Genomic DNA, 13,879 nt, shown 5'->3' on the forward strand with positions numbered 1-13,879 from the left:
CCAGGGGTCCCTGTACCACCTTCCTTCATGCCAACAAGTGTCTTGAAAGCAATTCCCTTCAACCCAAACAAGGTGGCTGAAATCCATTCAACCTTTTGGGCAAGGCAAGACATAAGCCTAATGCACAGGACTTTGGACTTTTAGTTGAATCTCCAACTGTAAAAAGTCTTGAGTGGAAATGCAGACCCTGGATTCTGTCCTTAGAAATGAGGCAAGGCTTTGAACAAGCACTGTGGCTCCCTTCCCTCTCTCACATCCTCAGGAGAAGATCAGCTGTGTCCAAGGTCACCAGAATGGCGACTACCTATGTGTCACAGCTCAAAGTCGGAAGACGTTCTCCTACCATCTGCTTTAAAATGGAGGAGGGTGTAGCTTAAGAAGAACTGGTTGCTAGGGCATCCATTTGGGTAAGAAGGGAGAGAGTTGGGAGTGGGAAGGGAAGGGGAAGTGAAGTTACTCATCACCAACAAGAAAAAGAATCCAGCCGGCCTAAGGAGGATACTGACTAGGGATTTAGAAGTAATCTCTTCCAGAAATACACATTGGAAAAAACCACTAGGCCTCCTTTGTGCTTTCTCAACAAGATTGCACATTGCATTAGGTGTACCATTGTTTATTAGCACATACGTAGCACTTCAACCAAAAGGACCCTTCCCCAAAGATGAAGGAGAGCTCAATCTCAAATACTTCTGAATTCTCAGGGCAATAAACTTTCTTGCAGTGTCATAGAGGCCTATCTCCCCTCGAGGAGGGAGAGACAGAACCGGGGGCGGAGGGGGCAGGCACCACGCCCAGAGAAGAGTAGCCTAATCAAGGTCTGGCTGCTGGTTTCAGAAGCCAGGTGGAGGTGTCACAGAGCGTGGAGGCAAGCCATTTGGTAGCTGTCAGGCTCCCCCATTCCCAGCTAGTCCCTCCTGCCCCAACAGCCCCTAGATGCTCCTGTGTGGGGAGCAAACCTCAAGCCTGCAGGAAGATCAATTACATACCCCATCAAAGCCATTCCAAGAGCCTTATCGGACCTCTTGAGGGCATTTCTGCAGCTGCCTTCTTTCCTCAGCCATTCCTTCTGTTTGAGTTAGCTCTGTCTTACCTCCCTCTCCCCCCTTCCCCTGCTTTGCCTGATTAGGGCCAGAAATTTTTTCATTAAGTCACTTTACAGTGCAATAACAACATTTACTATTCATGAAGTCGCCCCTCCATACTTTTTAAGTCTTTCCATGTGTCTGGAAGCTTATTTCGGCTCTTCTCGTTTTACAGAGTGCCTCTCTTCCTTCCAAACACAAACTAAAAAGAAAGAGGATAAGGTGGGGGGAGGAGGGGAATGGATGGGGTGCAGATAACATCCAGATTCTTTAAGTGTTTTTAATCCAGTTCGATTTCCCTTCGGACTCAAAGGGCTCCCTTCTAAAATTGACTGCGGACCTGAATTCCAGGCTAAGAATTAAGTCGAGAGGAAAGGACTACAGAAACAAATAACAGAGTCAGCTCTAGGCTATGAAACCCGCTATGTTGACTGGGGCTCCACGGTTTTAACCCATTCATTTTTTTCCCCTTTTCCAAAATTCCTACTTAATCTTTCCAGATTACAGCAAGCAGGCAAACACCACTTAAACCCTCGGAGTATTTCAAACAAGTTTGTTCAGTCTCTTGGGCAGATACTTGCTTAAGAATCGGGTGTAAGACAAAGTTCACATTTTAATGCCATACGTCGTCAGTCACCGGGAAAAAGCTTCTCGCGGGCACAAACCAGGTCCCCAGCCTTTGTCACACGGCAAAAATAACCCCCCTTGGAGGAGTTAATTAGGCGGTCAGCAGCCACACCAGCGTCCGATCCGGGCTGCCCACAGAGCTTTTAAACAAGCACACACACACACACACGCACACACACACACGAGGTGCTTGTTAAATGTCACTAGCTGGACATCTGGATTCAGACCCCAAAGATAAACGCATTTCGTGGGAGCATTCCTCGGATGTCAGGCCACAAAACCGCCTGTTCGCTCAAGCACACCGTCTCCTTTCTGAGATGCCCCAGCAGTCCCAGGTCTGCATCCCAAGGCGGAGCGGGAGGGAAGCAAAGGAGGGAAAGGGGTCGCCAAAAATGGAGCCAAAGGGAAGAAGGATCGGAAAGCTACTCACAGGCTAGCTAGCGCCTCCGCGATGCGAGCATGACTTCCCGGTGGTGCCTGAGCCTCCTGGCTACCGCGCAGCCGACACGGCGGCCGCGCTTAAATAGCCGCCGGCCCGGGAGCCTCGGAGCCGCGGGCCACTCCCGGCGAGATATGGTTCTAATCAGATGCTGGCAGCTGAGGACTCCCCAGGAATGCGCCGGGATGTTTTTGCTGCCTGGGCTGGGTAACTCCCCCTCAACGTGTCTGCTGAGTCTTCCAAACTTAACTGTTTATTAACTCGAGCTGGGGCCGCGCAGAGGAGCCGACTCCCGTGGACTGGGAGCCCCACCAGCGCGGGGCGATCGCCCGGAGCCCAGCGAAGGGGAGGAGGAAGGAGTCAGGGCGCCGTCCGGAGCCCAGACTCGCGGGGCTGGGGACAAGGGACAGGGGATGGTGCGCTTAAGGACAGGAAAGGGAAACTCCGCAGGAAAGGGGTGGGACCCAGCGACCTTCATCTCACAAATTCCTTCTCTGCGTTGCCGCTTCCAGTGATGTGGCGTCCCAAGTCATCCTAACCCGGTAGGGCCCTTTGAACAAAGGGCTGCCTCTACTCCTGACTTCCCTGGCAAGAAGCAGTGGATGCTAGCTCAGATCTGCTGTCTCTACAGTTGCACGTGTGATTGCCCCCTTTAAAGGAATGCGTGTCTCTTTCACGGCAGACGTGGGTGCACTTAAGTGCACCCATTTAAATTGGTGGGTAATCTGTGCGTATATGTAAAACATACTGTATTTATGTATGAAATATAATCCTGTATATACAGATATAAAGACAATACTCTCTCTATGAAATTGATATAGACAAAGATACACATGCCTATATAACCTAACTAATCAAGCTATAATATATTTGATATAAACAGAGAGATTATATACTGGCTTCTCCCACAGTATGGGCATCCCTGTGTAGACACATAACATGACTTTATCTGCAGTGATTTCTGTAGTGTTTCCTATACTTCTAAGAAAAATCTGAAATATGAGAAATAAAATGTTTGAAAATATTGACGTACAGTACTCAGCAGTAGAAGACACTCCATAGTGTATCTTGGTGGACCTTAACAAGCTGGGGATTCATCTTCTCTGTATTTTAAAATCATGAACAATTGTAAAACATCCCCAGAAGCTTTGTTGATTTCTAAGAGTTATGAAATTATTCTTGTGAAAAGTATGTCTATGTTTCCTTCTTTTTTTTTTTTTTAAGTCTGAGACAGTGTGTACTAAATGTGAAAAAAAACTAAATTGCGACTTGGATGGGAAGGGGTTATTGATTTTATTGAGTAAGTAACACACAGTGGATTTGCATTTTACCTCTGGAAACTGGGGGTTCAAATCAGGCTCATGGGACACCAGATATGTATTTTGTGGTCCCAGCCTAGATCCGACTGCAAAACCACGTAATTTGGGACAGCTCAGTGTGAGTGACAGTCCCTGCTCTCAAGTAGGTCAGGCTTGGGACAGCCCTGGAGCCAGGCGTGCAGAGCAGCACAACCTGTCAACGATGAGAATACTACCTCTTTTGACCTTTACCCTTTCTGCCACCTGTCTCATCCCCTCATACCTGGGGAGGTAGAGGTGAGGAGGGTGGTGCTGACAGTTTTCAATGTTCCTCTGAGGTAATTTGCTATTATTTAAAAAAATGACTTTGTGTGAATGACAAGAGGTATATAAAATTTAGTCTTGGGACTGTATTTATAACATTTGTGCAGAGTAATTTATTTATTATTTATTTATTTATTTTATACCACATTCTGTGTTTTGTTTTATTATTTTTTTAACATCTTTATTGGAGTATAATTGCTTTACAGTGGTGTGTTAGTTTCTGTGCAGAGAACTTTAATTCTGGTACATTTTAGGACATGGTGCTTTATTTTTAAGATCCAGAAGTACAGAGGGTTGGTTTCCCTTCCAAAAAGTAAGTAGCTGGAAAAATGACAGTAGATTTCAGGCAAACAGAGGCTTTGACAATTTGAAGAAAAAAAAAATGGGTCTCTCTTTTAACCTCACTATGTAACACTTTCTCAGAAGTGACCACCCACATCTATTTTTTTTAATCGAAAGACTCTTATCAAGAAATGTTGACTTATGTTTGCTCTACCCCACCAAATGGAAGGGATTTGTCTAAGAAGCCAGAGGAAGAAAATGATTTCATCTGCCATAAGCTGTAGTTTCAAGAGAAAGTTTTTGATGAAAACAGTGCATTTGTGAGCAGTGGGCTCACACATACAGCTTGAAGTGGACAGCTCTGTCATTTCACACAGATATCTCAAGAGTTGACAGTGGAGAACTCTGATTTGACTTGAAGTGTGTTTTTATATCTCTAGGGCTCTGATATTGCTCTGGCAGTAATTCAGTATCCTGCTCACATTAAGAAAGAAAGAAAGAAAAATAAAAAGACAGAGAGAAGAATGAAAATAAATGCAACCCTTTTTATCCCTGGTAGAACATAGTCTCCTGTCCCATGGAAGTTGTTGGCTTTTAGGTAAATCTAAAATGAACATCCTCGCTCCTAGAGAATCACACCCAAACCCACCCAGACATTAACCTTGCCTAAACCACGGTCTTTTCTTACAACTTCTGAAATTAATGTTTAGACAATTAAGGTGAGGAAAATTGAGTGCAATGTTTGAAAAACTGTGATCCTTGCATGACACTCTCTTTGCACAAAACCTGCTTGTAAGGGAAAAGGAAGAAAAAACCCCCAAAACTGACGACTGTTCCCAGCCTAGGAAAGAGGTAGTTAATCCCGTGATGGCTTGCTGAAGAATGCATGGTTTATTATTAAAGTAATCTCTTAAGATTTTCCTGGAATGTGCTTCCACAGCAACTCTGCCTGTGTGAGCTATCCTATGTGTGTGTCTTTTCTTCCATAATTAAGCTGGGTTTTCTTCCGCCTATAGCTCAGAGACGAAAGGCTTTCTCTCTCCCTTCTCCAGGCTTTCTCCTATCTCCTTCCCTACTGTTCCTGTTTCCCTTCAACATCCCATTTTGAATCCTGCCATTTCCCATGAATTGTAAGTGATCCTTTAGACTTGGCCATAGGTAGACTGTCTGTGCACCTTGATTCCTTGCTGGATGCTTCCAGATGTTCTAATCAAACAAGGACTGGTTGAAGTCTGTGGATCTAGCAAGGTCACATCTTTTTTTTTTTTTTTTTTCCTCCTGGGTGTTGTAAAAAAAAAAAGAGAGAGAAGAGAATAGCTATTGTTCCCAGAAAATGTTCTTTGACCTTCACTCATTCTGCACATTCATAGATGCAGAAAAACTGGCCCTATCAGATTTGGCTTTTGGCAAGGCAGGGCAAACATTGGAGGGTTTTCCCTTTCATCTATCTCTCTATCTATCTAAAATCTAAGATATTTGGAGGGTAGTCTACTAAAGGCAGCCTGTTTTGGTTTTCTTTTTTTTGTTTGTTTTTTTGTTTGTTTTGTTTCATTTTCTCTTGTTGGTTGCTTTCGTTTGTTTTCTTGGTTACACCTGTATCGCACCTCAAAACTCAATATTTATTATTTGCTTCTGATGTGAAACATTAGTGAAACTCAGATGTTACTTGAAAAGCTGGAATGTTGTAAAGTGAAGGAAAAATTCAATATGGTAGATTTACATAACTAGTTACATTTTGCTATAATAAAAATTTTTATAATAAGAAGTTGTAAAGGGGAAAAAGAGTCCTCATATGAATTACTCATTAAAATATTATCTTATTTGGAAAGTAAGTTGAAAAGAGTTATTAAAAATAAAAACACATGTAATACTACAAAATGCTAATATTAATTATTATTGTAGCAAATGCTTATACAGTTCTCTATCCTATGAACAAGAATCTATCCCCTAGAAATAAAATAGACATTAAAAAATACAAAGATGTTACTTGCTGCATTGTCCACAATAGCAGGAACCTGGGAAAAAATGATGTCTGTCAGTAAGGGGATGATTGAATAAATTACAGTTCATCTGCACTATGAAATCATATGCAGTCATTTAAAAGAATAAAATTGGAGTTGAACCTTGTAATATGGAAGGATTTCTATTAGGTAGTGTTGAGTGAGAAAAACAAGATATAGAAAAAAATGTAAAATATGTTTCTATTTTAGTAATACAGAAAGCAACACTTAGCTATGTAGGTTTGAGTGTGTGTGCGTGTATATGCATGGTTATCAGGGACACTAGAGACTAGTGACAATACAGATTACTGGGGACCCAATGGAGATGAGGGTAGATAGGGGGAGGAGGAGGGTGAGAGCCCTGAAAAAAGGGAAAAGAAATTAAAAGAGCCTGTATGCAGATATAGTTATAGATCTCATTTGTGCATTTAAGTGAAATGATATATCCATAGGTTTGTATAATTAAAAAAAATACACCAAGTGATTTTAAGATGAGGAGAGAGAAGAGTTGTAAGAGCTATAAGATGGCTTTTCCCTGAGGAGTTTTCCTCAAGGTCTTTCAGAAGTCAGTGTTCATCAGTGTCCTCCTGCTCTAATTTGGCCTCTAGAGCACAGTTCTCAAACTTTACTGTTCACTACAGGCCTCCTGGGAACTTGCTCCCGGGAAAATTCCTGGGTCCAGCCCCAGAGCCTGGAAAGGTGTGTGTGGGGGGTTGGTGTGGGAGGAGAGGCATGCAGTGCATGGGAATCTGCAGGTTTAACCAGCCCTTCCAGGTGATTCGGACGCTGTGTTGTTGGGGACCCTCTTTGAGAAACACTGAGTTTCTCCTGTGGTCAAGAAGACACTCATTTTGTTCCTCTTTGAGCCCTGAGAACTGTGTGGAGAGGGAAAACAGCAAGGCTGAGAGGAAGCAGGTGCCACTGGTCTTTAGATACTGCCCTTTCTCTCTCCCCTGATTCTCTGCAGCCTCAGACAGTGTCCTGGCTCTGGTGGTGACTTCTCTCCCTGCCCCCTCCCCTGTCAAGACTTGTTTTCAGAGAAGGATCTGATACCAGTCATTTGCATGGACCTGTACCGAGACATTTGCATTTCCAACCATGACCCTTACTTGGTATGAAAGGCACTACCCAGTGTTAAAAGGATCTCAGACATCAGTAAGAGCAGGGACCGATTTTTTTCCTATTTTTGAGCAGGTGGAGGCGATTGTCAACTCCACTCTGCATCCAGCTTAAGGTTACCTAGAAAGAGAAGATTATAGGACCTCCAACTCCTGGAATGGCCCTCTGCTATCCCTGACATCATTTTACATCTTGGCTTCAAAGGGGCCATATGAAAATTGAAGCTGTATATTATGTACATAATTGTTTTTCTGATACAGCAAAGGAAAGTGAGATTTAAGATCAGATCTGGGTTTAAGTTCAGGCTCCATCTCTTAACAAAGTACAAGATTTCTGCAAGTTTCCTAACTTCTCAAGGACTCAATTTTCTTATCTATAAAATGGGCATGCCCTGTCTTCCCCTCCTATTTTGGCTTCTGGTGGGAAGAAAAAGAAGTTATATACCTGGGAGGACTTTGAAAAGTTTGAGATTATATAAATACTATAAATTATGCAAAAATTATTCAAAAAATACATTATTGGGGGGGAGGGGGACAAGAAAGGTGCTTTTGTCCCAAATGATTTCTGCCACCAACATCAGAAATTCTCTCACTAGTAAATCATGTGTTTAGGTAATGATGCTCCTCTGGCTGCAGTGAACTTTCCTAAGGCTGATCCCTTGGGCTAATCCCAGACCCTGATTTTCTAACATATTAGTGAGGATTACTTTAATGGATCAGTTTCATCCTGTCAAAGAGAGATGAGTGAGTTTCTGCTGAAATGGGGATATTAAAAGCAGGGGAAAGGCAGAAAATGAGCACCAACCTCTTTTACTTCGGAGATCTGTTGCTACTACTGAGAAAGAGGCCTCGAAATCTAGACACTCAATTCGATCCAAAAAAGATTCCTCTCTGCTCCAACTATGGCCACTTGCTGTGCTGGGGTTCCTGGGTTGGCTTAATAATCTCAGTTCTAAACTGGAACAGCCACTTGTGAATCAAGGGGGAATACTATTTGCTGCACTCATTTAATCCTCAGGCTCAAAATCACTTCTTAATTAAAGAAGGAAGGGAAACCATGTCTGGACTCCAGGGTAATTTAACTCCCAAATTATTATTATTTTTTTGGCAGCATGGCTTGAGGGATCTTAGTTGCCTGACCAAGGATGGAACCCAGGCCCCCTGCAGTGGAAGCATGAAGTCCTAACCACTGGACCACCAGGGAATTCCCTCCCCAATTACTTTGAAGCTTAGGTATATGTGTGTGCCCACGCTCATGTGCATTTTCTGAAGAGGTGCACCACAGATTTCGCTGGATAATCAAAGGACCTCATGGCGTAAAAGAAGATTAAATTCCATTGCATTTTTGTTGTCTAGTCACATTCCTCCTATTCATTTTTATCTGAAGATTTTTATCTGAGTGTTTTGTACCAATCTGATTTGTGTCCCCACAACATCATTGTCAAACAGGTTAGGGCAAGCATTCCTTTTTCTAAAGGTTAAGAAATATAAGCTCAGAAACCTTGATTTACTTCTGTTTACAAAGTTAGAGACAGAGCTAGAACTATTACTCAACTTTCCTGAATGACCTAGAACGTATGGCTTATGTAGTCATGACCCAACCATAATTATAGTGGTTAGCGACAACACTTAGGGTTTACTGTTTCCTGTATCGGTCTGTCCAATATCTGCTGTAGCTACCCCTTCATGCAAAAGACACTGGCAAATGGAAGAGCGTCCAGAGCAGGGCCACTTAGACAGTGAGGGAATTTTCTTGGGGACTGAGAACTACTGGATGTGCTGCCAGCATGGCCTGACTGAATCGGGCACGTCTTGCCAGGGGTTGGGAGTGGAGATCTATGGGTAGTAGAGCTCTTTCCGAGTATCTGAAGTCCTGCCCTGTGGAAAGTAGATTAGACTCTTCTCTTTGGCCACAGAAGATAGAAGGGGATCCTTTGCTGGGTTAAATAGTGTTCCCCCCAAGATTCATGTCTACCCTGGAACTTCAGAATGGGCCTTATTTGGAAAGAAGGTCTATGTAAATGTAATTAGTTAAGATGAGTTCATATTGGATTATATGAAGTCTCATTTCCTTCAGTGAAACCTTTTTATCTACCTTGTGATACTTTTTGGTCAGAATTTCTTGGCTTTTTGTTATATCCTATTTTCATTTAGCATAACTCTGGAACCAGTGTATCTAGGTGTGAATCCCAGCCCCACAGCTTACCAAATGTGAGATCTGAGAATTGCTGAACTTCTCTTCAATAAAGTGAGGGAAATAATAGAACTTCCTTCATAGTGTTGTTATGAGGATTAAACAAATCAATTTGTCTAAAAGACTTGTAGTCGTAGTTAGCACAAGTAGAGTGCTGATGATAATGTGATTTTTGTCTGAATATCTTGAAAGAATAATTTTTAAAATATCAAGTAATTTTGAAAATAAGCTTACCCTAAACCTCAGAAATTTCACTTCTAAATCAGCTTAGAAGAACTCTGACTCATTTACTAAGAAATATGTCTAAGAATGCTTAGAATAGCAAAAAGTAGAAGCAACTTAAGTGTCTATCAATTGGACAGCAGATAAATAAATTGTGGTGCAGGCATCCATTGGGAATACTCTAACAATAATAGCAATGACATGGATGTATGACCCAGAACTGCTTGCCTCAACACAGATGAACTGCGTAAGCAGAAAGGTATAGATGAATACGTAAATACTTCATAGACGGTTTAAAATATAGAAAATAAAATTGTGCATTAGAGACACAATACTCATATAAATGAATACAAAAATGCATGGGGATGATAAATCACAATTTCAAGATGGTGATTTCCTTTGAGAGAAGAAAGAGAGATAAATAAAAGAGAGGTCCAATCATGCTGATAATTTTTTTTCTAAGACTTGCCGCAGGGTACATGGATATGTATTGTTTTACTTTTATGGCTTTTTAATATAGACTCTCTTCTAAACACATTATAGATATTACTTTACTTAATACTTATAACAGTCCTGTGAGTTAAAACCTGTATTATTTTCTCCATGTTACAGATTAAGAAACTGAGGAAACTGATGAACATAACAGGCTAAAAAATGCCAAAGCCGGGTTTTAAAACCAGATAGTGTGGTTCCAGGGTCTGTGGATTAACCCCTATGCGATCCTGACTCTTGTTAGAAGTTATGAAGAAATGAGAAGGCTGCAAGTGACACGGACTCTCCAGCACAACTCTGGAAGGCACGTCAGTCACTTCCGCTTGCTGGCTCCTGCGACTGCTCTGCCCCTCCACTGCCCCCCACACACTCGGGCTTCACACCTCATCTCTCTTTGCTCTTCTCCCCTCCCTGGATCTATGACCTCATTCGGATTCATTTGTCTGTCTTTGATCATGACTTCGGCATCTTTCCAGGCCATCTCTGGTGTCTAGATGTTGAGCACGAGGAGGAAGTCCTATCCTGGCCTGAAGCCTGGGTCTGGCCCTTTTGGACAGTGGTCATGAGAGGGAGAAGAGAAAATGGGAAGTTATACACTCCAGCTGAAGACAGCAGTGATGAGGCCCTGCAAAGGAGAGTTTCTCTGAGAAAGGTTTTAAGAGAGATTTGGTAGGAGTAGAGGTGGTAGCAGGGGTATGTGTGTGTGTGTGTGTGTGTGTGTGTGTGTGTGTTGGTTCAGGATATAAGCTGCTGTTTTTTAAAAGAAATACTGGTGGGGATCTGGGCCCCGCTCTCTATCCACGCAGTGACCACTTACGTGACAGCTACCAGCTCTCCCCTGTCTATCTGAGGACCAATCAGGGAATTCTACCTCCCCATTCCCTGTCTCAGGCCTCATCTTCCTCATCTGTAAAATGGGGATAATCAACACTCTCTCACCTGCTGTTGAAGGACAAAATGAGATGACACCAGTCAAGTGTCATGACATCTCCAAAAGGATGTTTCTAACTCCTTTGATCCCCTCCCTGCTAAGGATGGCTGCCACATTAGCAGCCATTAGCCCCAAGTTCGGAGCGGGCTACAATGGGAGTAGGGGATGTGGTACCGAAGGCCTTCAGGGATGTTCAGCCTTTAGACCAGGGTCGGCAGCCTAAGAGTGTCCACTGGGTCAGTGCTGATGCTGCCTTCTGGGTTCTGTGAAAGCAAGTGCCCCTGAAGAACACCAGGGATTTGCCTCGTCTTGGACCTGGTGAAGGAAGTTAGAGATGTGAGTATGAGAAGAATGTGGGGTCAACAGGCCTCCAGCAGGTCTGGGATAGTGGATCCTCAGGCATGCCCATTGTTCCTGAAATCCCTGAAAGCTCCACAGTCTTCCACATCAATATGTCTCAGCAGGATAGCCTCTGCTACAGTGGCCTCCCCACTCCCTTCCCCTGGTCCAGTGCAGGGGTAGGCAGTACAACGTAGGGCATGGATTCTCCAACGTTGGCCCATTTCAGAGTCTCCAGGAAGGTGGAATAAATGCACATTCCCAGGTCCTACCTCAGAGGTTCTGATTCAGTGGGTCTGTGGAGAGGTCCGGAAATCTGCCTTTTTTTCTTCTTTTTCTTCTTTTTCATATTGTATTTTTTCTAGTTTATTGAGCTATGATTGACATATAACATTGTATTAGTCCAAGGTACAAAACATAATATTTGATATATGTATACACTGTGAAATGATTGGCACAAGTTTAATTAATATCAATCACTCACGTAGTTAACAAAAATTTTTTCTTGTGATGAGAACTTTTAAGATGTACTCTCTTAGCGACTTTCAAATATACAATACAGTGCTGTTGACTGTAGTTACCATGCTGTACATTTATATCCCCAGAGGTTATTTATCTTATGACTGGAAGTTTTTACCTTTTGACCACCTTCACCCATTTCCCTCACCCCTCACCCCCTGCCTCTGGCGACTGCTGGTCTGTTCTCTGTTTCTATGAGTTTGGTTTTAATAGATAAAATGTATAAGCGGGATCATACAGTATTTGGCTTTCTCTGTCTGACTTGTTTCACTCGGCATGATGCCCTTAAGGTCCATCCATAGTGTCACAATGGCAGGATTTCATTCTTTTTTATGGCTGAATAATATTCAATTTATCTGTCAGTGAACACTTGGGTTGTTTCTATATCTTGGCTATTGTAAATAATACTGCAATGAACAACCCAAGTGTCCATCAACAAATGAATGGATAAACAAAATGTGATATATCCATATAATGGAATGTTATTCAGCCATAAAAAGGAACAGAGTTGTGATACATGCTACTATGTGGATGAACCTTGAAAGCATTGTGCTAACTGAAGTGAGCCCGACACAGGGGGATAGATATTGTATTATTTCACTTATATGAAATATCTAGAATAGGCAAATTCATGGAAACAGAGAGTAGATTGGAGCTTGCCAGGAGCTAGGTGGAGAGGATGTGGAATGGGGCGTTATTGCTTAATGGGTACATATTTTATGTTTGATTTATGTTATGATTTAAAAAAAGCTCTGGAAATAGATAACGGTAATGGTTGCACAGCATTGTGAGAGTAATTAATGCTTCTTAATTGTATACTTAACAATGGTTAAATTACATATTTATGTTATATGTGTTTTATGGCAAATGAAACAATTTTAAAGTGGAAAAAAAATGCTGGTGGAAGATACAAGGTGTGAGGATGATTCAAAATAACCAATAACCCTCAAACAATTTCTCCTTGGCTTTCAGAGGTAATCACTCCATCTAAATGAAGGTATCCTGATTTGTCCCCATGGCAAGGAAAGCATACTTATTTTGCTTAATATTCAGGTTGATTCCTCTCCTCAGTCTCTCCTTGGTGAAAGAGCATTCCTTCAGGCCAGCCAGGCAATTGGCTTGCCTCTGCCAGGATTGCTGTGGCTTTGATCTTCCGTGGAGGAACTGAGCTCACCAAAGGTGTACTTGCTGAAGAAACACCACCTGCCAAAGCTAGGCTAGGTGTGTTGGTGTTTAGGGAAAACCAGTCTAGAACTCTGCAGTTGCAGGTGAATGTGCTTAAGTCCTATAGTCATTTGCTGAGGCCAACCAGGAAACATGTAATCATAAACTTTAAATGTGTTTATCTGTCAAGCAGACACTTTCTATTATTTCGTTTTATATTGAGGCAGTTCTTAAACTACTGTTAGACATTAACTATACTTAGTAATTTGATAACACTCTGCCCTTCCCCCATCTCCACCCCTCCCCCATCTCCGCCCCTCCCCCATCTCTGTCCCCCGCCCCACACCTTTATATGTAGTTGTGATTGAGTTATAGGCAATAGTATGTTGGTAAACCAGGTCTCTGAAAAAGAAAGCTCCGCTTTAGTGTGTTAGCTGATTTCCACGAGGTAACTACATCCACCAGGGCTTATTTCAATGTATGATGTGACATCACATCACTGAATGTAGAGATGGACAGATCAGCTCTTGTGAGCATGGGTGTCGGCTGTAGCACAGCCCTGGTATAAGGCATGTACTAGCCTCTTTCTCTCCCAATACCTTCATTCGCGAAGGGTCTATTTTCACAATATTCCTGGTCAATAACCATCAGTTAAATTGATGAATCAACTACCTATAAGTGAAGAATGTTTCTCTGGAATAAGATCTGGGCCATAATGATTAGATAGGGAAACAGAATAATGACTTTTCCTAATTCACACTGTAGTACAATGAAAATCACATGGGATTGAGATTAAGTGTGTATAAATTCAAATTCTGGCTCTGTCATTAACTGTTCATATGACTGGA

At 42.4% G+C, this 13,879-nt stretch overlaps 1 protein-coding gene across 5 annotated transcripts in view; it reads right to left on the reverse strand.

The window, feature by feature from the left end:
* DAB2 (DAB adaptor protein 2) overlaps positions 1–2,538 on the reverse strand; it is a 52,947-nt gene extending 50,409 nt beyond the window's left edge. The window contains exon 1 of one of the 5 annotated variants that reach the window (XM_081233210.1): positions 2,140–2,538. The gene's annotated coding sequence lies outside the window, so the exon portion shown is untranslated. The remainder of the gene's footprint in view (positions 1–2,139) is intronic. The other 4 variants (XM_081233214.1, XM_081233213.1, XM_081233212.1 and 1 more) reach the window with 4 other exon arrangements.
* Between the last annotated feature and the right edge of the window lie 11,341 nt (positions 2,539–13,879).

Source organism: Mesoplodon bidens (genome assembly GCF_964165515.1).
Source record: "Mesoplodon bidens genome assembly, chromosome: 4".
Lineage (NCBI taxonomy): Eukaryota > Metazoa > Chordata > Mammalia > Artiodactyla > Ziphiidae > Mesoplodon > Mesoplodon bidens.